Source organism: Colossoma macropomum, unplaced genomic scaffold (assembly GCF_904425465.1).
Source record: "Colossoma macropomum unplaced genomic scaffold, Colossoma_macropomum, whole genome shotgun sequence".
In the NCBI taxonomy this organism is placed as follows: Eukaryota; Metazoa; Chordata; class Actinopteri; order Characiformes; family Serrasalmidae; genus Colossoma; species Colossoma macropomum.
In genome coordinates this window covers 937,943-962,341 of record NW_023494808.1, presented here as the reverse complement: position 1 = coordinate 962,341, position 24,399 = coordinate 937,943, and the positions used below count along the sequence as shown (strand labels likewise).

Below are 24,399 nucleotides of genomic sequence, written 5' to 3'. Positions count from 1 at the left end.
AGATTTTTTGTTATGCGGTAACACCAGTGACTCGACTCCTGGGGACAACAACTTTCATTATATATTTTATAATATTTATTTGGTGTTTGTTTTCTGTATGGCATTTAAATCATATATTTCGTAGTCATGTATAGATTATTGCAGTTAAAATCATAGAAAAATGTGTTTTTTTCTTCAAAAATATTGCCTCAGCCTTTACACATGACTGTGGGGACGAGCTCTTCTGTGATGCTTGGAATTCTATATGATTGATTTAAAAACCAATATTGCTATATTGATGGATCAAGAAGGTGTAATTGTTGAAATAACTTACTGCTTTATTTTAAAATATAAATAAATCGGAACTCTAACATGTTTTTTATGTTTTTTTAAGTATATCTGTAAATGCCAGGGACACAAAAATGGACGTATGTATAAATACACACACACACACACACACAAATATATATATATATATATATATATATATATATATATATATATATATATATATATCTATAGATAGATAGATAGATATAGATATAGATATAGATATATATAAAACCGTATAACTGTTTGTATTGTTTGTGGGCGTCGCTATGATGTCATCTTGTGCGTCACGCGACCGCTCTTCAGTCCGGTTACAGCACGGCCGGAGAGAGGTTGGTAAAACTTCAGCTCTGAGTTATAAAGTGCTTAAAACGTTCACTGTAGTGTAAAAAGTGATAAAAATGGTTAAATGCGAAGCGAAATACCCTCAGGGTTCTTTATCCGGGTGCTCTGTAGGCGTATTTTGTGTATTTTTGAAGGTATTACCGAGTAAACCTGTGAGAAGTGTTAGCGAGCTGTAGCTGCCTGAGAGGCTAACCGCTCCCGCCTTTTCCCTCAGATCCCGGGTGCGCAGACAGGCTGCGCGGTCACCACACGGCTTTTAAACTCCCAACAGATTTATAAAACAGATTCATACAGACGGAACCTCAGTTTGGCGCAGAGGTGGTTGTCTTTTTGTCGTGAGAGCGCTCAAACTAGACGACGGGCAGAGAGAGAGAGAGAGAATAACACACAACGAGTTCGGGCTACGAGTAAGAACTCAAACCCCCAGAGTTCCTCAGAGATCACGTGACACAGAGCCGAGCTCACTGGACCTTTTGTGCTTCTGTACGCAGCAAATGCGCAAACTGGGGGTTAATATGGGGCTGAGAAGCGCTGAAATCACCGTGAGAGCTGGAAAATGTTTCACTACAAACTGGCAGCAGAGCTGAAGTTGTAAAGAGAGTGCTTTGACGTCTGGATCCAACATTATAAACATGATAGCAGCTCTTATCTGCCTGTGTTTTACACGCAGCAAAATACAGATTTGCAGTATCATTATGGTGCTTTAAATCCACTCCAGCTGAAATATACAAGGGGAAACCACTTTTCTCAGGCTCTGGTTAAAGATGTCCCCCTGTATTCTCGGAGTAAAGTTGGTATAATATGACTAAAAGTTGTTGAGTGAAATGAATATTTACAGATATAGATATTCAGCATCATTATTGTACTTTAAATACACTCTAGCTGTATCTCTCCAAGGGGAGACACCTTTCCAAGGCTGCCAGTAAAACCTCTTCCCTGCTGTGTTCTTATTATTAAAGGATAAGGATGAAACTTGTGTTCAAAGGTAGAACAGTTGCTCACAATCACTATTGTTCTTTTTAATTCAGTTTAAGTTGTTTTATATTGTAATATATGGGAGAAACCTTTTTCCATCAGTACCAGCTAACTGTTCCCTGTGTTCTAGTGTAAAACAACCGTATTGATGAAAAACCTTGAAGAAAAGACACTTTACTACCATAACAGTAAGACTTTAGCTTCAAAAGACTACAGTGAGACGGTGAGAGCTGACCAAAATAAATTTCCTAGGTGCACTTAGATAACTAGTCTAAAGATAATAACGCAGACTAATTACTGTGCTGTGTGATGCAGTTTATTTATATCAGCAACAAAACTTTCATATGTTTCAAGTTTATTTACACAACTTAGCGAGACTAATGAGGCTATGGGACATCCACACCACTGGAGTCCGAACAGCAGAATGTCTCTAAATGTTCGTTAATTAGAAATGCGCATTAAATCTGTGCTACTCTGAGAGATGGGAAACGGAGAGAAAGCTAGCATTAAGCAAGTTTACCTGTTTGAGCATTAAAACCTCTGCTAACAACACATTTTGTCCTTTAAAACGCGTTTAACGAAAAACCGTTTTACAAACAACGTTCAAGTTCGCTTACCCGACAAATAGAGAGAAATAACGGTACAAACACGGACGAATTAAGCCTGTCTAAGACCTGCAGTGCAGCGTCAGCTGAAGATGACATGCTTTCGACATACGCAATGAGGGGAAACAGGGAACTGAATTTACCATAGCACTGGAACTGTTTCTGCTTTTATGCAAATTGGGGATTAATATGTGGTGAGAAACACTGAAATCACACTGAGAGCTGGAGAAATATTTCACTACAAACTGGCAGCTGAGCTGAAGCTGGAAAGAGTGACCTGATCTGGATCAACATTATAAACATGGCTCTTAACTGCCTGTGTTTTACACGCAGCTCCTCTGACTCCACGCCGCTGTTTCTCCGCTCTTCCAGCTCTGACTGGCTGTTTGAAGCACTCACTGAGTTCATCTCTGACTATCTCACACTGTAGGACTCATGAACGTTTGGGGTCGTAAATATCAAACATGTTTGATAACTGGAGGGTCTCTGATCACTCCAGAGTTCAGTCGGGGACTAAAGAGTCCCTCGTTTCTCCTCTACTAACTACTTATTTTTTAAATCTTTTGTTTTATTCTTATTCTATTTTCTTTTTTTATGTTGCATAAGAGAAAAGAACTGATTTGCCCGTGGACCAGATAGTATCAGTGTGATTAATTTTTCTGAAGAATTGTATGTTACAGCAGTCCAGTTAAAGCACTGCTGGAGAGAGAAGCTAATGCAAGCAGACACAAGGCTGGGTGCAGTTTCTCACTACTTTTCTGTCTTATACATTCAGAATGCTCTTCAGATAAATAACCTTTTTGAGTATTTCTTCTGCAACACAGTGCAACGCAGAGTAAAGGTGGCTGGGTCCTCCTCAAGTAACCCAGCATGCAGAGAACTGGCTAAAGTTACACTGAATGGTCCAAGAAGCTGCAAATGCTTGAGCTGTGCTTTTGAGATCCTCAGACTGATCCTGTAGCTGTGTTAATGTTTTTGTTGCATTGCCCAGCAAACCTTTTGCTGGAAAAAGATCCACATCCTTTCTCTGCCATAACTGTGACACTATATTGATTGTCTCCCGAATTTTACCTGGCTCACAGTCATCATTACAAACTTGAACCTCTAATCGAGGCCTCCCTTTAGTGCATGCCCTGCATGCCTCTCTAAATTGAATAGATATTTGGTAGCTACTTCATAGTAAACTGCAGGAAATATGTAGTCTGTTTGTCCCTGTCAGGTGTACACCTGAGTTTCCTAGTAATGCCTTGATCTCATTCACTTGCAGCTTATCTACCTCCCTTTATAAGGACACACACCATCACATGCTCTCTGCAAAGTATTGCCAGTTTGTCTGTCTGCTTACTGCAACTTGTATCTCTTCATTTACTGGATTTATGGTTGATTGGACTTGCATCTGAACTCGTGGCCATTGCCTTTTGGAATGCTCTTTGATACTGTAGCTAGGTTTTGTAAGCTATCCTGGTTCCTTGAACATTTTGGACTGTTTTGACTCTGCTTCTGGTTTTGTGATTTTTGAGCATTCATTACGGATTACTTTGCCAACCTAGAATCCAGAAATCCCTGTTTGACCTCCATGCTGCAGTTTTGGCCTAAGGCCAACTGTTGGGCTCTCATGCACAGCGACTGCCTGCACCTGACTACTGCCCTCGACTAAGTGCTCCACACGGTCCGTAATCTTCAAGCTCCAGCTCCTTCACCTGCTCTAGCTCCACCACAACTCCCTGTACAGCTTTCCCCATCCACCTCTGACACTTCTCTCCCCTCTATCAAGCTAGTCCTTCCTGATAAGTATGATGGTCCCCAGGTCTGTGTAAGGGATTTTTAATGCAGTGCTCAATTTATTATTTCTGTGCCTCTGCTGCTTTCCCCACTGATTCAGCTAAGATAGCCTTTGTCATGTTCCTCCGCACGGGTGAAGCTCTCTCATAGGCCACGGGGCAAGCCCAAGCACCCGATTCCTCCACTTACTCAGATTTTGAACATGTATTTAGGGAGGTTGGATCGGACGAGAAATCATTTGAAAACAGTCTACCGCCAGAGCCTTAATGAAAGCTCTTCAAATGGAGCTAGCTTGCAAGTATGGAGACTCTTTCTGTTCTTATACAATTATCCGTTACTTTGGACAATCACATTCATTCCAGATGCCGCTCCACCTCTAGCTCCTCTCCAAGCCTCTCGCTTGGTTACTCTACCTCTGAGCCTATGGAGGTTGGTTGTGTGCAACTTAGTCGAGAAGAACAGCAACGACACATGAGAAGGGCCTTGCTTTTATTGTGGCCACCAAGGACACTTCAAAAGTGACTGCCCCACTCTCCCTAAAACTCCTAAAAGGGTGGGGGAAAGTTTATACTTTCCCATGTGAAGTTGCAAATTCACACTACCAGTAAGACTAATTTGGGGTTCTCAACATCTGTCTCTCTTAGCGCTGATTGACTCTGGAGCTGCTGGGAATTTTATTGACCAGGATATAGCCACCAAACTCAACATACCCTTTCACAAAATAAAATAATCTCTGACTGTAGAAGGGCTGGATGGCAAACCCATAGTTTTCATAGCTGCCACTCATTCTTTAACCTTGATCACAAGACTCAGGAACTTAACATATCACTCTTGGCCATTCCCTCCCCAGAAAATCCCATAGTTCTTGGACTTCCCTGGCTAGCCATTCACAATCCCACACTAGCTTGGTCCAGCAGAGAATTGGAAAAATGAGTTGATTCTGCTTTATGCATCGTATGACTTTGCCATGTTTAACAACTTCCGTAGAAAGCCCTGATATGTGTCCCTTTCTGTTGAATACATTGAGTTTTCTTCTGTTTTTAGTGAAAATAAGGCTGCAGCATTTCTCCCACAGAGATAAAGATTGTACCATTGATCTTCTTCCTGGTATAACGCTCAAGAGTTGAATCTACCCTGTCAGTTCCAGAGAAACAGGCCATGAAAGAATATGTACAAGAAGCCCTTAAATTAGGTTACATCCACCCCTCTACCTCTTACGCTTCGGCAAATTTCTTCTTTGTAGAAAAGAAAGATGGAGAGTTAAGGCTTTGTATAGATTATCAAGAGCTAAAAGCTATAACTGTAAAATACCACTACCCATTATCTTTAGTCCCATCTGCCATTGAACAGGTTAGGAAAGCCACCGTGTTCACCAGGTTGGACCGCTGTAGTGCTTAGAATTTGAGGTGATGAATGGAAGGTCACCATAAGTACCAAGTGGTCCTGTACGGAGTGGCAAATGCTCCAACTGTGTTCCAGTCCTTCATCAATGATGTGTTCCAAGACATGCTCAATGAATGGGTAATAGCCTACATTGATGATGATCTTGTTTACTCTCAGAGCTCATAACTCACGTTAAGCTGGTTCTACAATGCCGTCAAGAAAACAGTCTCTGTCAAGTTGAAAAAATGTGAAATTCATAAGCCTGTAGTGTCTTTTCTGGGGTATGTTATCAGCATGCGAGTTGTTAAAATGGACAACTCATAACTGACAGCAGTGACTCAGTGGTTTAGACCAAAATCTGTTAGGGAACTGCAACTCTTGTTAGGCTTCCGACGATTCATGAAAGGCTTTAGCATTATTGCCGCTTCCCTTGCCTCTACTACGAGGTAGCGCAATGAAATTAATCCAGTCACCTGAAGGCAAATCAGCATTTGAATCACTCAAATGCAGCGTCAGTACTGCTCAAATTCTTCACCCCCCTGATCCCTCCCCTCCCTTCTTGGTAGAGGTAGACGCTTCTGAACTAGGAATCGGCGCTGTTCCATCACTGAGACACGGTAATCCTGCCAAATTCCACCCCTGTGCATTTTATTCCAGAAAATTTAGTCCAGCTGAATGCATCTATTATGTGGGCAGTTGTGAATTACTAGCTGTTAAGGTAGCTTTGGAGGAGTGGGATACTGGCTTGAGGGCGCTGCTCACCCTTTTACCGTCGAAACTCGGAATGTATCAAATCCCCCAAACATTTGAATCCATGCCAGCCTGATAGTCATTATTTTTTGCACGCTTTCACTTTACTTTGATGTTTAGGTCTGGGATCTAAAAGTGGAAATGCAGACACACTTTCCCATCAACGTGATGGAGACAAACCCACCAATGTAGATCTTATACTGTCCCCTTCATGTATTGTTGCTCCAGTCTCTTGGGGTTGCATGGAAAGGATTAGTAGGGCACAAAGTACTGACCCAGCACCCTCTTCATTCCCCACTGACACAACTTACGTATCCGCTGCCTTCCAAAACGATGTGATACAATGGGTACATGCATCTTTGAGCTCGGGTCATCCCGGCATTTCTCGAACAATTTCTCTGGTACAGTATACATTCTGGTGGCCCTCCTTACCTGCTGATGTGACTAACTTTGTTAAATCATGTTCAATAAGTGCTTGGAATGAAACACCATGCAAATGCCTCTCAGGATGGTTTATGCCCCTACCTGTTCCACGTCGTCCCTGGTCACACATACCTGTGGATTTTCTGACAGATCTATGAATGGAAACAATGGAATGAAGTTCACATTGCGTGTGTGGAAAGAATTTTACAGATTGCTAAATATTAATGTCGGTGTCACTCCAGGCTACCACCCACAGTCCAGTGGGCAGGTGGAGAGACTGAATCAAGAAATCAGTTGTTACCTACATTTGTATTGTAGTGACAACCAACATGAATGGAGCCGCTTTCTTCCCAGGGCAGAATATGCCCAAAATCCTTTTCCCATTCTTCTATGGGTCTGTCGCCTTTCCATTGTGTGTCGGGCTATCAACCCGCACTTTTCCGATGGTTAGGTGAATCTGAATTATCGGCAGTGGATGACTGGATGAGGAGGAGTGAGGAGGTTTGGAACTCTGCACGTGTACGTCTTCAGAGGGCGGTCCTCCAGCAGAAGATCCATGAAGCCACACCTACTTACAATTTGGGACAAAAAGTATGGCTCTCCACGCGGGATTTGAAGCTACTGTTACCCTGTAAGAAGCTCAGTCTCAGGTATATTGGTCCTTTTATTGTTTTGCTGAGAATTAACTGTTACTTATCGTCTTCAATTGCCCTCGCATTACTGTGTCTCGCCATCTTTCCGTGTCACTCTCCTGAAGCCTGTCTCCCCTGCAGGTGATGTGCTGACCTCTGACACTAAACCTCCCCTCTCCCTCTAGAAGTGGACAAGGGATATGCCTATATTTTTCATATTTTTCATGGGGGGGGGGTGTTCAGGTGTAATATCTGCCCTGAACACTAGAGATCAGCCTCACCTGAGTTCTGAACTGTTTCCTAGTGACTCTTTGGTCTTATTCACTTGCAACCCATCCTCCTCACTGTAGAAGGACCCACACCATCACATGCTCTCTGTGAAGTATTGCCAGTTTGTTTGCTTACTGAGCCTTTTTGATTGAGTTGGACTTGCATTTGAACTTTTGAACTTTTTGGACTTTCCCTTTGGTACTGTTGCTAGGTCCTGGTTCTTCGAATATTTTTCGGACTGTTTTGACTCTGCTTCTGGTTTTGTGATTTTTGGAACTGTGTTTTTGAGTAAACGGGAAGTGAATTCTAGCATGTCTGGAGAGCTCAAGTTCCTCTGTAGAATGTCTGATCTTTAATATTTTGATATTTGATATGACTCACATAAAAGTAATTCTTTTCCAGTTAGGTAATTGTGTGAGTGTAGTAATGATTTCTGAATTGGCTATTAAAAATGAAAAAAGGAAATCAAGCCTAGGTCAAATTATGCAAAACTACAGAAAACCTCCTAGCTGACCACCTTAGATTTTCATTAGTTTCAGAGATATAGAGGCTTACTTTTATCTCAAAAAGAGTGCTATGAAAGGCACAAACTTGTATAAGTCATATACTTTGAACTATTGATGCTAGTTGCATGAAATTTGCAGGTGTTATTTTTCTTAATTTCAGCTATGTTTAACAACCAGAACAGAAAACAGGGAGCTGCTAGTTAGCCATTTAATGGATTTCTGAATAATTATCAAAAAAATGTGCTAACTTTGTAGAAATTTTGTCCCTCGTCTTTACACTGAAGTATATCAGATTTTTAACCTTATAGTATTTATTACTAATATCACAGTACTAAAAACTTCTGATTTATGAGCTGGCAGCAAATGTTGAGCTGGCATCCTGTTAGACTCTGATCTTTTATTAGATGCTGTTGGTGTAAAATAAATGGCTAAAGCTCTAAAGTGAGCTGAGTGATCAACATTAAAGCAGAACAACAGAATGAAGTTAAACCCAAACTTCATTATCTGCCGCACTGCTTCAGGTGTTTCTGAAGAAGGTCCCTGTTTGGAAGATTAAATCATGAAACTCATTCTTTATGAGCTGATAGGCACATAAATAAAACAGTGACCCGAATTTGGTATTATAAAACGGATAGTTTCGGTCAGCTAGCCAACAGGCTAAAAGATAACAAACATGCTAATCAACTCTAACATTAATATCACAGGCTTGAATTAAAGTACTCAAGATATGATTCACTGTAAAACGGCAAATAAAAGTCTAAAGAATGTCACCTGAAAGCTTTACACAAATGTCCGTCTTTCAGTCAGAAGTTCAGGCTGAATCCCAAATGGCTCCATACCCCCTAGATAAATAGTGTGCTGTGTAACATTAAGTTTAGAAATTCTAGCTTCTGCTGTCAAATAGTGCACTGCAGGTTGAGTATGAATGTGGGTGAATCCCAAATGACAATTTCTTAGCTGTATTTTGCTCTGTCGGGCTGCAGGAGTCAGTATTTAAATTCCTACGTAGTGCACTATGTAGGGAGCAGGGAGCCATTTGAGATTCATCCCCAGCGTGAGAAAAGTGGTGTCGTCAGACTGGCAGAAGACTCGTGGTGGTGATTTGGTGACCAAAAAGTATTTATAAACTGAAAGTTTCTGCATTAAACAGTACTGTGTTATCATATGTTCACTGATATACGAAAAAAAGTTTTAAAAATCATGAAATGTCTGCAGTGTACAGTGAATGGTGACTGAACGTTCTTCTCCTCATTCAGCAGTCAATGGGTGCTTAGCAACAATACTGTACTCTAAAGGAACTACATTTCTTATTATTAATAATAACAAATAGTTATCTAAAACGTTGTGTGTCTTAATATATTTTATGTTAGCCGCCGTTTTATAAAAGCAGTAAGCCACTTGAGGCAGTGTGTTACAGTGATTTTGTCACAGGGAAGGGAGTATTAGGCACTCCGTTTTGCGTCATGCCAAAGAACACCCTACCCTGTGATAAAATCACAGTAACCCATGGCCTCTCATGGCTTATTGCTTTATCAAACACCTGCCCCAAATGTTCTATCACTGAATTACGCAAAGGATAAAGTTTACAGAGGCACTCCTGCCTTTCATAAAGCCATTTACGTAAATTCATTATCATAAAAATATCATATTGCTGCTGTCAGAACAAAGCCTTGTATCTCCATTTTTGTTGTTTTGTTATTTTTTTTTACAGAATTTGAGAATTCCAGCTGGTCTTTACAGTGTGCTAAAATTTCCAGCTGGTCTTTATAGTGTGCCAAAATTTCTAGGTGAATGGACCAAAAGAAAAAGCTTCAGAATTACTTGAAAAAAATCTAGTGCCATTAACTTCCATTCAAAGTTTTTGGTGGTCCAAAGTCCAAAAAGACAAAACAGAATAAAAATAAAGGTAGGTAGGTTTTAAATCAGTGTTTTTAAAAAGAATGTTAGAATGTGATACTACATTTTAAAAATATGCATTTAAAAGGAACATAAGAATTGAAGACCTTTTGTGTAATATATTATAAAAATATTATTTGTCTCTCGTTGGATGAGGTGGGAGGTTAGAGTAACTTTCTGGTGCAACTGTTTTAAAATTGATTGATCGTTTATTAAGAAGTTAACGGAATAAAAGAAAATTTGCCTCATTATAAAACCAGTTAGACTGCTTGAGATCACATGAAGTACTTTTGCAAAGTTGAAGTGATTAAATAAGCTTACAGCATGCACTTTCTGTATGTGTGTAAAGGTGTGTCCATATAAACGTGCCTGTGTGTGCAAATCTGTACTGTTTAACCTGTTAATCATTAACCTGTAGGTTGGGATTTTAAAGGACGTTCCACTCCAGGCTACAGTCACTTTACCCCAAGACTTTGTCCAGAGAAACTGCAACAGTGTGGACTGTCCGGCAATCATGGGGTACTTCTGGTTCTTCTCTGCTGAAACGTGGGCGCTCCTGCTGCTCTTTATAAGCCTTTTGGTTCTGTAAGTACATTATCACTATTTTTTTGCCAAATACATGAATAACAACACACAGTCATTTCAGTGTTGTAATCACTGCTTAACATATTGGAAAAAAAATAAAAACATAAAATAGAAAAGGCTTCATAATTTTTGCAAATGCCACATTTTTCCAATGTATCAAATTTGTAAAGAATGAGTTGACTTACTGTTTCATAGAAAAGCAGGCGTGCTCAAACTTGTGCATGTTCAGTAGTATTCTGTTTTTGTGTCTGTTGCTTGTCACGTTTGGTACATTTTCTACCATAGAAACAATAATTATGCTTATTTTATCTAATGTGAAACCTATTTAAAACACTTGTCTTTTCCGTGGCCAAACATTGCGTATTTGCATACGACTATAAGTGTTATTATTTATGTTATGGTTTGATGTGCAGTGGTTCTTTGTAGAGAGTCAAGATTTCTTTACAGTGGTGGTGATAGGAACCAGGGGTCGCCATGACTACAAGACAAATATAGCATATTTTATTCACTATCCAAAACTACCAGTGTAAGAGCCCAGATAGGGGATGGGTTGCCTGCTAGTTCAACTGCACAGAGCCATTCTGTCCTTATTAGGGGCAATTGGTGGCATCTGTCATGACTGCTAGGCCAACTGCAGGCGCCAGAGGGAGGCACAGAACCACTCTTTCCTTATTAGGGGCAGTTGATGGCATCTATCTTTTTCCCAAGCTGATAATTTGGTACAGCCCCCTCGAGTTTACTCATGGGTCTCCTATCTGTCTTGCCTCTCTAGTCTGTGCCAGACCAGCCCTTCGAGTGTTTCTCTCAGGATTCTTTGGCAGGTTTCAGGTATGGATTCGGCCTTCATCGCTCCATTCGGCCACTATGAGTACTTCACTGAGCTCTCAAGAGAGGCCGTGGACCACAGCATGTTCGTCTATCTTGATGACATCCTCAGTTATAGCTGCTCACTGGACGAAGATGTTGCTCATCAACACAAAATGTTGATGATGGTAAAATAGTGGAAAATCTAAAATAACAGGTTTTCTTTGGAGATTATTTTGCCTCTCAACGTCTTGCATGTATCCCTCCACCATGAATGGAGTTTTTAGGCCACAATCTTCTCAAAACTGTCATAAAACAGTGTCTCAGTCATCAGGCAGTGAATTCATAACCATTTCATGTAGGAACTTTCTGTGAGGGAACTTTTAGAGGTGGACGTCTGGTTCCTATCACCACCACTGCGAACAGTTCTGATTTAATAATTTTACACAGAATTGAGCATTTCATATCAAACCGCTCTGAATGACTTCGTTTACATCTTAACCACTTTAATACATTGTAAATGTGCAGGTATGGATACTGGCCCAACAGTTTCTTCAGAAAGTTAGGAATTCCTGGACCCAAACCTCTCCCGTTTTTTGGAAACATGTTCAAGAACAGCAAGGTGAGTTAATACAGGTTAAAAGTTTGTACACAGATAAAAGTTTGTCTCCATTTCAGTGGGATAGTTATTATTTCACCTAATTATTAATCAGTATTTATTTCTGTATATATAATTCTGATAATTTTAGGGTTTCCATGCGTTTGATATGGAGTGTTTTCAGAAGTATGGCAGGATTTGGGGGTGAGTATATACTTTTCATTATATTGTTTACCCTCTTATTCATAATAAAGGTGCTAAATAAAGAAATATGCTCCTTTGGGGATGTAAAAGAATTCCTTTTGGTTTCACGAAGAATTTTTCAGTTGATGGTTCTTTAAAGAACTATTTTTGTAATTGGGATAAAGAAATAAATGATCTTTATTTTCATATTTATTTTTCCAGAATATATGATGTAAGAACACCTGTACTTTGCGTTACGGACAGAACCATCATTAAATCAGTGCTCGTTAAAGAATGTTTCTCGCTCTTCACCAACAGACGGGTAAGAACAGAATAATTATCCATGGAAATGTTTAATCTTGTTATCAGTGATTGCGTCAGCAGGACTTTACTATGATCACTGTGAGGTTAAACATTTAATACCATAAATATAAGGGACAACTGTAAACAGTACTGTGCAAATGTCAGAGCCTGCCCTTTATTTATGTAATTTCCTGTCGTGAAGTACAAATTATTAATTTTTAAGCATCATGGAAAAAGCAGAAAAGACACCTTTATGTTTAGTATGTCCACTTTTTACCTTTATTCCAGCTTCCATTCTTTTCAGGAGACTCACTTTCAGTTTTAACCAAAACTCCACATTATAAGAGCGTCTGAAGTCGAGGGTCAACAGACCCCTGTTCTGTTTATGTAAACCTGACCTTTAACCCTGTATGCTTTTCTGTAATGTGGTCAGACTTTCGGTCTGTTTGGTGAACTGTACGACACCCTGTTTCTGACCAAAGACGAGGAATGGAAGAGAATCCGGAGCGGTCTCACTCCATTTTTCACCAGAGCACGACTGAAGGAGGTGGGATTATTACTAATTAACACTACACTAATAAACGTGCACTAATTTACATGAAGTAGTACAAATATACATAAAGTAACACTAATTAAAATGTTATTGTAAAATATTGTAATTTTTTATAAATAATACACACGCATATTAATTAACACTGTTGTCTGCTTATTTACATAAACTAGTGATAATGTGTATTGTTTTATATGAATTAACACTAATTTACACTAATTAATACAAAGTTGCACAAATTACTAAATGCTGTGTATGGGTTTACTGTTCAGTACTGTACAGTGAGTCCAGCATTCACAAACCAATACAAACAAAAACATCAACTTGTAACTGATAAATGCATTTTAATAAAGTAACTAATTCATCAGTTGGTGGATCAGTGGGTCAGTTTGTGGGTCAGTGGGTCAATTTGTGGATCACTGGGCCAGTTTGTGGATCAGTGGGTCAGTTGGTGGGTCAGTGGGTGAAGTGCTGGATCAGTGAGTCAGGTGGTCAATCATTGGGTCAGTTTTTGATCATTGGGTCAGATAGTGGATCAGTGGCTTAGTGGGGGAGTTATTGGATCAGTGAATCAGTGGGTCAGTATGTAGATCAATAGGTCAGTTGGTGGATCAGTGGGTCAGTCAGTGAATCACTTGGGTCAGTTGGTGGATCAGTGGGTCAGTTAGTGAATCAGTGGGTTAGTGGGTGGATCAGGTGGTGAATCAGTGGGTGGATCAGATGGTGGATCAGTGGTTAGTGGGTGGATCAGGTGGTGTTTCAGTGGGTCACTGTGTGGATCAGTGGGTGAGTTGGTGGGCCAGTGGATCAGTGAGCCGATGAATGTTTGTTGTGTTTCTGTAGACATTTGGCATCATGAAGACACATTCAGAAACTTTAATTAGAAACCTGGAGAAGGCAGTGAAGCAAAAGAGTGGAGTAAACATTAAAGAGTAAGTATCAGCCTATTATAGTTAGTATAGTTATCATCATCATCATAATTATTACTGTTGTTATAGACTCCCGAATGACGCAACCCTCTAGGCGTTGCCTCTGTCATCAGGAGATCGCGAGTTCGATCCCTGGTGATGCTACAGCCGTCCGTAGCCAGGAGTCCAAGAGGGCACAGTTGTCCTCGCTCTCTCTGGGTGGGTAGGATGGCACCCACTTCTCCCCCCCATCACTCAATGCGATGCTAGTCAGCGCAGGCGTCTGTTAGCTGACATAACAGATCTGGCGGTTGGCGCTTTCCTCCGAGTGCGTTCAGCTGTCCAGTGACGTTGCGTGAGCGGCAGCTCGAAAAGATGCGGTTGCTGGCTTCACAGGTCTCGGTGGAAACCTGTGTTAGCCTTCAGCCTCCTAGCATTGCTAGTATCATGTGATTGGGGGAGTCCTAACTAGTGGGTGGAATTGGAGACGACTAAATTGAGGAGAGAAAAAAAAAGTCAAAAAAAAAAATTATTATTGTTATTATAATTAATAATAATCAAAGGACTGGTTCTGAAACTTAAATTAAAAGATACTGCAGACATTTGGATGGCAGTAGCCACACCCATTCAGCCTACAGCAGTTTAGCTCCACCCATTCAGCCTATGGCAGTTTAGCTCCACCCATTCAGCCTACGGCAGTTTAGCTCCACCCATTCAGCCTATGGCAGTTTAGCTCCACCCATTCAGCCTATGGCAGTTTAGCTCCACCCATTCAGCCTACAGCAGTTTAGCTCCACCATTCAGCCTACCGCAGTTTAGCCCCACCATTCAGCTACAGCAGTTTAGCTCCACCCATTCAGACTACGGCAGTTTAGCTCCACCCATTCAGCCTACGGCAGTTTAGCCCCGCCATTCAGCCTACGGCAGTTTAGCTCCACCCATTCAGCGTACGGCAGTTTAGCTCCACCCATTCAGCCTACGGCAGTTTAGCCCCGCCATTCAGCCTACGGCAGTTTAGCTCCACCCATTCAGCGTACGGCAGTTTAGCCCCACCAATCAGCTTACAGCAGTTTAGCCCCACCATTCAGCTTACAGCAGTTTAGCTCCACCATTCAGCAGTTTAGCCCCACCATTCAGCTTACAGCAGTTTAGCTCCACCATTCAGCAGTTTAGCTCCACCATTCAGCTACAGCAGTTTAGCCCCACCATTCAGCTACAGCAGTTTAGCCCCACCATTCAGCAGTTTAGCCCCACCATTCAGCTACAGCAGTTTAGCCCCACCATTCAGCTACAGCAGTTTAGCCCCACCATTCAGCAGTTTAGCCCCACCATTCAGCTACAGCAGTTTAGCCCCACCATTCAGCTACAGCAGTTTAGCTCCACCATTCAGCTACAGCAGTTTAGCCCCACCATTCAGCCTACAGCAGTTTAGCTCCACCATTAAGCCTACAGTAGTTAAGAGAACTCCTCAATCTGAAGAACTCCATCCCCAGCACTAGCCTCAGTGTTTGTTTTGTTGTTCTGTTGTTAGTATGTTATGTTGACATGTTATGCTATGTTATTTTGTTAAATTGTGATGTTATGGTGTTGTTAATTACAGACTGAGTTAAAGAGATACATTTTAGTAAACATACATGTTTATTAAAAGTGAGCACTGAGCTTGACTGTCTAATAAGGCCAAACTGAGCTCCACAGTTTAGAAGCAGAATAACAAAGAGTCTCTCCACGTTTTCTGTGTTTTACTGAAGGGGTTTTTGTCCACAGTATCTGCAGATCTAAGATCATAAACAGACACTCTGTGATGTTATCAGGTGCATTAAGACCAATTAGAAAACTAGTAGAACTTTAAAATCTATCCTAAACGATACAGGCAGCCTGTGTAGCTCTTTTGAACCGGGAGTGATCTGATCTCTCTGTGTTGTTTTTGTTAGGATGCTGCTGCATTTTGTACAAGATGTAAAGGATGTATTGTTTTCTTAGGAAGTGCAGGAAGAAGATCATTACAGTGATCAACTCTGCTTGTAACAAATGCATGAACAAGTTTCTCTGCGTCGCTCTGAGAGAGAAAAGGCCGAACTTTAGCGACGTTTCTCAAATGTCAAAAGCTACTTTAGTGACTGTTTACATGCAGATTAAACAGAGCTCAGAGTCTAAGATCACACCCTGGTTTCGTACTTCAGATTTAATATGGAAAGCTAAAGAATCGAGCTTCTCATAAAGCATTCTTTTAGTATGATCAGTGTTTGTTTTTTTTTGTTTTGTTATTTTCAGTTATTAATATTATTAGTGTAAGAAATATCTGACACACAGCTGGTAAATGCTGTTGTTATGTTGTTGTTATGTTCCTGGTATGTTACGTTTTTTATGTTATGACGGTGTTGTTGGTATGTTATTTTGTTGATATGTTGTTTTGTTATGTTATTTTGGTGTGGTATGTTAAATTACGATATTTGTTATGAAGTGTGTTATGTTAAATGATGATGTTACTGGTATGTTATGTTGTTGGTGTGTTGTTTATGTTATTATGATGTTATATTGTTGGTATGTTATGTTGTTATGATGTTACGTTGTTGGTATGTTGTTAAATTATAATTATAAGTTATGGTATTAGTATGCAATGATGATATGTTGTTATGTTTTTGGTGTTGTAACGCAGCTTTATTAGAAACTTGAATCAGCAAACAGAGTATAAGCAAAGCAGCGTGCCCTCCAGAATAAAAGTCAATAGAGGATAAATCCCGAACCTAAAACTGACATGTAATAACATCTTCTGAAAACACTACCTAAAGTGTCAGTTTATCAATGGGGGCTGGTAGTGGCATTGGGCATTGATGCCGTGGAGGACAGAAACACCTAATTGCTCTACTGACCACTGCAGGTCGGCTATTTTTTCAGCTAACCTGTGTGTGGGGGTGTCACACTCCTCCACCTAGCATGCCATGAGTTTTCAGGACTCTTGTACTCTTCCCAAGGGCTGAGGGAATAAGCCACCCTGGTCACTTGCTCTTCACAGCTGTTTGCTGCCTTTTTTCACCAGGACAGCATACTCTTCACCCGTGACTCTGGGCCTGGTTTAGCAGCTTCATCTCATTCTCCATCGGCCTCGCCCCCCTCCTAGTTTCTTGAGCCACTTCTGACACCATTGTAACATAGGCAATTCTCATAAGAAGTGTAGACAACTTGGAGTTCAAACCCGTAACACAGCTTTGTCAGGAACTTGAACGGGCAAACACAGTACAAGCAAAGCAGCACGTTCTCTAACTGTTAGCTCATAGCTTCTGACTGAAGCTCACTCTCGTTGCCCACTTCACACACACAGCCCTGTTCCTCAGAATAAAAGTCCATAGAGAACGAACCCAGAACCCAAAACTAACATGTAAAAACATATACCTACAAAGCATGTTATGATGATATACTGTCATATAGTTGATATTTTGTTTTGTTCTGTTAAAGTGTTATGTTTTGTTATGTTATGTTAGTATTTTATTATGTTATTATATAGTGGCGTTTTGTTGTTACATTGTTTTATGTTGTTATGTTGTTATGTATTCTGTGTTATGTTGTTGTTCTAAGCTGTATTCTGTCTATGCAGGTTTGTTGGAGCGTACACTATGGACGTGATAACCGGCTCAGCGTTCAGCATTGACATTGATTCTCTAAACAACCCCAAAGATCCAATTGTGAGCAACGTGAAGAAGATGGTAGAATTTGAATTTTTCAGGCCACTCTTGCTTCTTGCAGGTAGATCAGTTGATTTCTTTACATTTACTCATATTTACATTCAACTGTTTACAAAATAGTTGGTACTTGGAAGAAAAGGTTCTGCAGTGAACTGTAATATATCACATTGGGTAATTCAGTGCGATATTGTGCGCTATTACAACACTCAATTCACTATAATCTTGATTAAATATTTATAAATTATAGTAAATTTAAAGTATTTTTATGCTATTGTCATGTCAAACATTACTGTTTTCTTCTCTAGCGTTGTTTCCCTTCACCGTCCCCCTGTTGGAGAAAATGAATTTTACTATGTTCCCCACATCTGCGCTTGATTTTTTCTTTGCCTTCACGCAGAAGATCAAGGCTGACCGAGTGCCCAAAGACCACAAGGTACATATAAGTTGGAGTTGAGAAAGATGTTGATGTTATTGCACTAAATTAGTTTCTTTTATACATATTATTTTTATCATTTTTTAAAAGATAATACTTGTTTTTTAGTGTAAATGCTTAGTTTTATAACATGTTTATATACAAAGATACTGTTCAGATTCAGATTATCTTCACTATCTTGCAGTCACTTTCTAACTTAAGTTAACTTTTTTTTCGTCTTTCACTTCCTGTAGAGGAGAGTGGACTTTCTGCAGGTAATGGTGGATTCTCAAACACCAGAGAAAATAGAAGCCAAACAAGGTGAGGACATAAAGAAAGATAATGCTTTATCAGTTTAGAATGCCTTCTGACTGACCAGCTCAGATCTGCTTAGTATTTTCAATAAGTAATGTCCAAATTCATAATGTGCTAAATTTAAGGTTTGTATCTTCATTAGTTTCTAAGATATAGAGGCTTTAAAAAGTGGATGTGGCCTTATTTTGCCTTAAAATAAGTGCAATAGAAAAAAAGGTGCAAATTTTGAAAAGTAATAACTTTCGATTGTTGATGCTTGAAACATGAAGTTCTTTTCAGGGATTCTTTTGTTTTTGCATCTACTGACAACATGAAATTGCCAGAGATGCCGTCTTATGGCTTGTTTTTTGGGGGTTCCACTTTTTTGCATTGGAACAAATTTGGTCTCTAGGTCTCCACAATTACATATATTTTTTTGGTAGTTATTTTATTTAGATTTATGTGCTGATCTGATTGCTCCATCTGACTTACAGCTTGGGCCACCTGACTTTTCAGACTAATTTCAAATTAAACAGGCATCTACTTAGACACCTGCAGAAACCGTTAAATTTGAGTTTATACTTATATTTTCTCAAATAAATAAACATTACAGTAATTCCACATTTTCATTGATCTCCTGAGGTCAGACCACCTGACAGGGTAAACTTGACCATTCTAACCACATAGTGAGAACTTGCAGACAAACGTTTTTCAGTGAGTTGAGCACTTTTAATGTTGCCTTATTTGCAAGATGAGTTTTAATTTAAAGTTTTCAAACAATAAATTATGCCAAACTATTTTACTTACAATTTTATGTAACAAATTTTCCTTTCTTGATATTCTACTTAATCAACATATATGTTTGGACGGCTGCACCACCTGACATTTTTAGAACTTTGTAGGCAAAAATAAAAAATTAATAATAAAAAAAAATAATTTTATGTTGATGCACTGAAAATGTTATTGAATGTATTTATTAAATAATTTCTTGAGAAAAGAAAGGACTTGAGCACAAAATATGTATGTCATGTCAATATGTAATATAATAATGTAATTTATATGCACTACATGCTACACAGTTTCAAAACTATTAGATAAGATATATGACAATAAGATTTCTGCTTCATTATAGCACCATTGGCCTATGAGAAAGTTAAAAATTCAATGTATCTAGCATCAGCAGTTCAAAACGTGACATTGGGATATAAGAAGAGGCGGAAATCATTGTGCATACAGGCAGATGCTCTTTATTTTATTTTTCAACACGTACTTTAACATGCAGCAAGAAATGACCAACCCAGCACTACTGTATCACAGGGAAAATAGCAGGGAAGGTCACCACTAGCCATACAACACCCACTGACCGTGAACACTACAATCACACTAACTAATTCACAACAGAGCACATTAAAACACAAAATGTAACACTAACAGCAACAATGTTGTTTGCACAGTAGCAACAGTACCTTTATACGACGGGAGCGTGACACCTCCTGAAAGCTGCTTTGCGTGGCCACACCTCCTGAGCACCTCACAGCGCAGGCCGTGGCAGATGCCTCAATAAGTTTAGATTTACAAAAGTTTGTACTGTTTTTCATAGCATTCATTTTAAAGTAAACATTACGCAATGCCCACTTGTGCACTGTACCTGAGAAACTTTTGGAAATACAAGCTTGAAATTTTGCACACTGTCTATTAGGCACAATGACATTATTTCCTGAAAATGAAAATGAATTGGTTCACCGGAAACTTTTCCTGAAATCTGGTGATTCGAGGCAGATTTACAGAGCGACTATTACATTATTGGCTTTAGATACATAAACTAATTATTGTTCTTGTGTGTGTTTTACCTCTGAAGATCTGAGTGATCATGAGGTTTTATGTCAGGCTGTCTCCCTCATCTTTGGTGGTTATGAGACGAGTAGCACCACGCTGGCCTTCTTCTTCTACAACATAGCCACCAACCCAGAAACGATGAAGAAACTTCAGGAAGAAATCGACCAGACCTTCCCAAATAAGGTGACTGTCGTATCACACATACAGAAAAATAAAGAACTTTGTTTCTGGGATCAAAGATCAGCAACACTGAAATCATCAATTGAAAACTTCCATATGAAACAGTATTTGTCATTATGGTATTATAAATGAATTTGTTTATCGTATGTGTAGAAAAGTTACCTGAGTGATTTTAAACATGGCATTGTCATATAATACCACCTTTGTCACAATTCAGTTTGTGAAAACTCTTCCCTGCTAGATCTGCCCCGTCAACTGTAAGTGCTACTGTTGTCAAATGGAAGCATCTAGGAGCAACAACAGCTCAGCCTCGAAGTGGTAGACCATGAAAACTCATAGAGCAAGTGCTGAAGTGTGTAGCGCAGGGGTGTCAAATCTTATCCACAGAAGGCCAATGTGGCTGCAGGAGCACAATTGATCAATTGTTTGAAGACTGAGACCGATTAAATGAGTGGAATCAAGTGTGCTCTGCTTCTTTGGTACAAAAACCTGCACCTACACTGGGCCTTTGCAGACAAGATTGGACACCTCTGATGTAGCACCTAAGAATCGTCTATCCTCTGTTGCATCACTGGCTACAGAGTTCCATACTTCTTTTGGAAGCATTGAGAGCTTCATGAAATGGGTTTCCATGGCCGAGCAGCTGCACACAAGCCTAAGATCACTATGCGCAATGCCAAGTGTCGGCTGGAGTGGTGTAAAGCGCCGCCACTGGACTCTGGAGCAGTGGAAACATGTTCTTTGAAATGATTTATCAAACTTCACTATTTGTCAGTCTGATGGATGAATCTAGGTTTGGTGGATGCCAGGAGAACGTTACCTACTGGAATGCACAGTGCCAACAGTAAAGTTTGGTGGAGGAGGGATGATGGGCTGGGCTGTTTTTCAGGGTTTAGGCTTGCCCCCTTAGTTTCACTGAAGGGTGATGTTGATGCTACAGCATTAAAAGACTTTTTACGCAATTATATGATTCCAACTTTGTGGCATATGTTTGTTGAAGACCCTTTCCTGCTAACGTTGACTGTGTCTTGTTTGTCTTTAGGCTCCACTTCAGTACGATGCAGTGATAAATATGGAATATCTGGATGCTGCTCTGAATGAATCGATGAGATTGTACCCCGTGATGCCACGGGTTGACAGAGTTGCCAAGAAAACCGTGGAGATTAACGGCCTCATTATCCCCAAGGGAACCGACGTCATGATCCCCATATATCCCCTCCACAGAGACCCTGAATACTGGCCTGACCCAGATACCTTCAACCCTGAGAGGTAGAAACTACAGTGAAATAATGACTGCAGTAAAAATGAATGTACCTTTCTTTAAACATCAACTGAAGTACTGAACAACTTATAGAACTCCAGTGGAACCTCTTAGCCTCCAGCATTTCGAAGCATAGGAGCTAAAATTCGTACAGCTCTATTCTTGTCTTTTTATTCAGAAATAAAATGCTAAATCTCCAAAGTGAGAGGAGTGATCGACAGTAAAGCAATCCAGAACGAATTTAGACTCACAAAAGGAAGTAAAAACTGAACAAAACGTAATTTGCTTTACCAAATAATATACTTGAGTAAATGGAGACAGTTACCACTAGTGATGTTATTAGTTACTGGTTATGTATGTATTAGGGAAGTTTCTAGTTTTGTATGTATTGAGGAAGTTATGAGTTATGTATGCATTGAGGATGTCATTATGAATTAATTATTAATTACTTTGTACATTTGTAATGAATCCTCCCCCTTATGGAGTCTGCTATGATCTGTGGACTTCCTGTTTATCATTCAACTGAAAAATAAGTCACTAAGCCAATTTATCAATAATGTACTTTTTAATCTGTTATTTTTACTTGTGTGACTAGTTTTGATTGTTTAATCATGACAGCCAATTAATTAATGTTTACCCCGTTAGGTTCTCTAAGGAGAATAAGGGAGAGTATGGACCCCTATGTGTTCATGCCTTTCGGTGCAGGACCCAGAGGCTGTGTCGGAATGAGGTTTGCTCTTGTGTTCGTTAAGCTGGCCATCGTAGAGATACTGCGGAGATTCGATGTCAACATGTGTGATGAGACAAAGGTTAGATCATTTAAAGCTAATCATCTCCTTAATTGACACTGTTAATCAACCTATCCAAGCTCCGCCCACAAATGATTGTTTATATCACAGTCGGTTATTCATTCAGCCTAACGAGAAAATGTAGAACAGACTCGGTTTATATCTCAGTACCTACATTTAGAGCAAGTTATTAATCTCAAATATCTCTTACAGTATCTTCAGCTATGCTACAGTAGCTAGCAACGTAGACTATAACATTAGCTTTGAGCACTAAAACAGCTAATACTGTTAATTTTTCTTCTTAGTCTGTCAATCAGAGGTTTGTCACTAAAAACCTTGATTGTACAACAAGAAAACTAACATTAATTATATGAATAATTTATTTCATAATCATTTTAATTTGTGTTTTTATCAAGGAAATGCTTACCCAGAATCCCAGAGACCTTTGCTCAGTACGGTATATATGCATGTATGTTTATTTGTCAAACTATAATGTAAATAATCCCTATTTGTTCTTGCTGATTTTTGTAGGTTCCACTGGAGTTGGGTGTTGGTAACTTCCTGGTTCCTAAAGACCCCATCATACTCAAATTTACCCCTCGAGCTAACTCCTAATCAGACGACTTCTGCAACGACAACTGCGCTAAATCATAACATGTTTATGTGGCTAACGTCGCAGTTCTGTTCTCTTGATTTTTGAGTAGGTTGTTGATGGACACTACCGTCCCTCTGTACAATGTGGAGATGAAAGGGAGGAGCTACTCAAGGTGGGAAAATTTTGAAAGTGTAAAGAGCTGAACTGAACGTTAGCTAGCTAGCAAACAAAATTAAGCTTGAACTGTAAGATTAGTAAATAAAGCATCACTGTTCTTCTCAAAGGTGCAGGATGCAAAAGAAAAACCACAATCTAATCACCCATAAACGAATGCATGCATAACAAAAGCGCTTTGTTTCTTAAAAATCAATGATAGTTCCATAAAGTGGTCATTGGCATAGCAACATCAATTTTTCCTGTTTGCACAAAAGATAAAGTAACATTCAGCAGTTAAAAATGTGCCAAAATCTTCCACATCCCTGCTATAAAAATCAGCATAGATCACCAGTAAAACCAGCAAAAGTTGTTTCGGATGCTGTTGTGCTGGTCAACCACCATGACCATGCTGGGTCATCAGCAAGGCCAGAACTAGACCAGCATAAATCAGCAGAGAATTCATGCTAGTTTGTGCTGTTTTTTTCAGGAGGGATAAAGCTGATACATAATGACCTCTGATTTTGAACTTTTTGCTTCACTTATTGCTATAAAAATCATTTTTCCAGATAACTCTGGATTGTACATATAAATCTTAGAGACACTGACAGACCAGGCAATGGCAAATAATAATAATACATTTTTTTATGTAGTCTAAGGAAATAAAAGACCCTGTAAGTATACTGGAGCTTGGGTAAATATTCATAAACCAAAATTAAAATAAAAAAATATATATTCTCTCTAATGGGTAAACAGTGTAAAGACTCTGAAACTGGGGTGATGTACGAAAATATTCGAGTTTTAAATAAAATATGTGCCGCAGATTTCTGAACATACTGAGTCTCGCAATATTCTGTAGGTGGTAAAAAAAGGTTTTACTAACTGAGGTAATGAGAATCAAATGACAATGAAGAGTTAAACATAACCCATAGATTCCTCACACATAATGACAATAATAGCAAATGACCATTTACAACTAAATTCTCAATTCCAGCCTTACAAATCTGGTTCTAAGTGCAAATAACCTCACATTTAGTGTTTTTCAATTGCACAAAATTTTTAGCCATCCAACTGTTAATATCCTCCAGGCACCTTGTTGCCTTAGATAAGGCAGACTGAGTTTGGCTGCGTTTGAAAATAAACTTGTGTGTCATCAGCAAAGCAATTAAAAGAAATGTGTTTATGAAAAATACTTCCCAAAGGAAGCATGTAAACGAGGAACAGGATAGGACCCAATACTGACCCTTGGGGGACACCTAAAGTGATTACCTTAAAACATTAGGAATGCCCACCCAATGTTAAACATTCCTTATGCCCAGACAAACAGGAATTAAACCAATTCAAAACAGTAGCTAAAATTCCTATGGCCTGCATTTGCCACAAAAGAATAGCA

General features: G+C 39.5%; 1 pseudogene; it reads left to right on the top strand.

The window, feature by feature from the left end:
• The first annotated feature begins 610 nt into the window (after nt 1-610).
• On the top strand, nt 611-23,840 carry LOC118797893 (annotated as a pseudogene).
• Nucleotides 23,841-24,399: the final 559 nt, after the last annotated feature.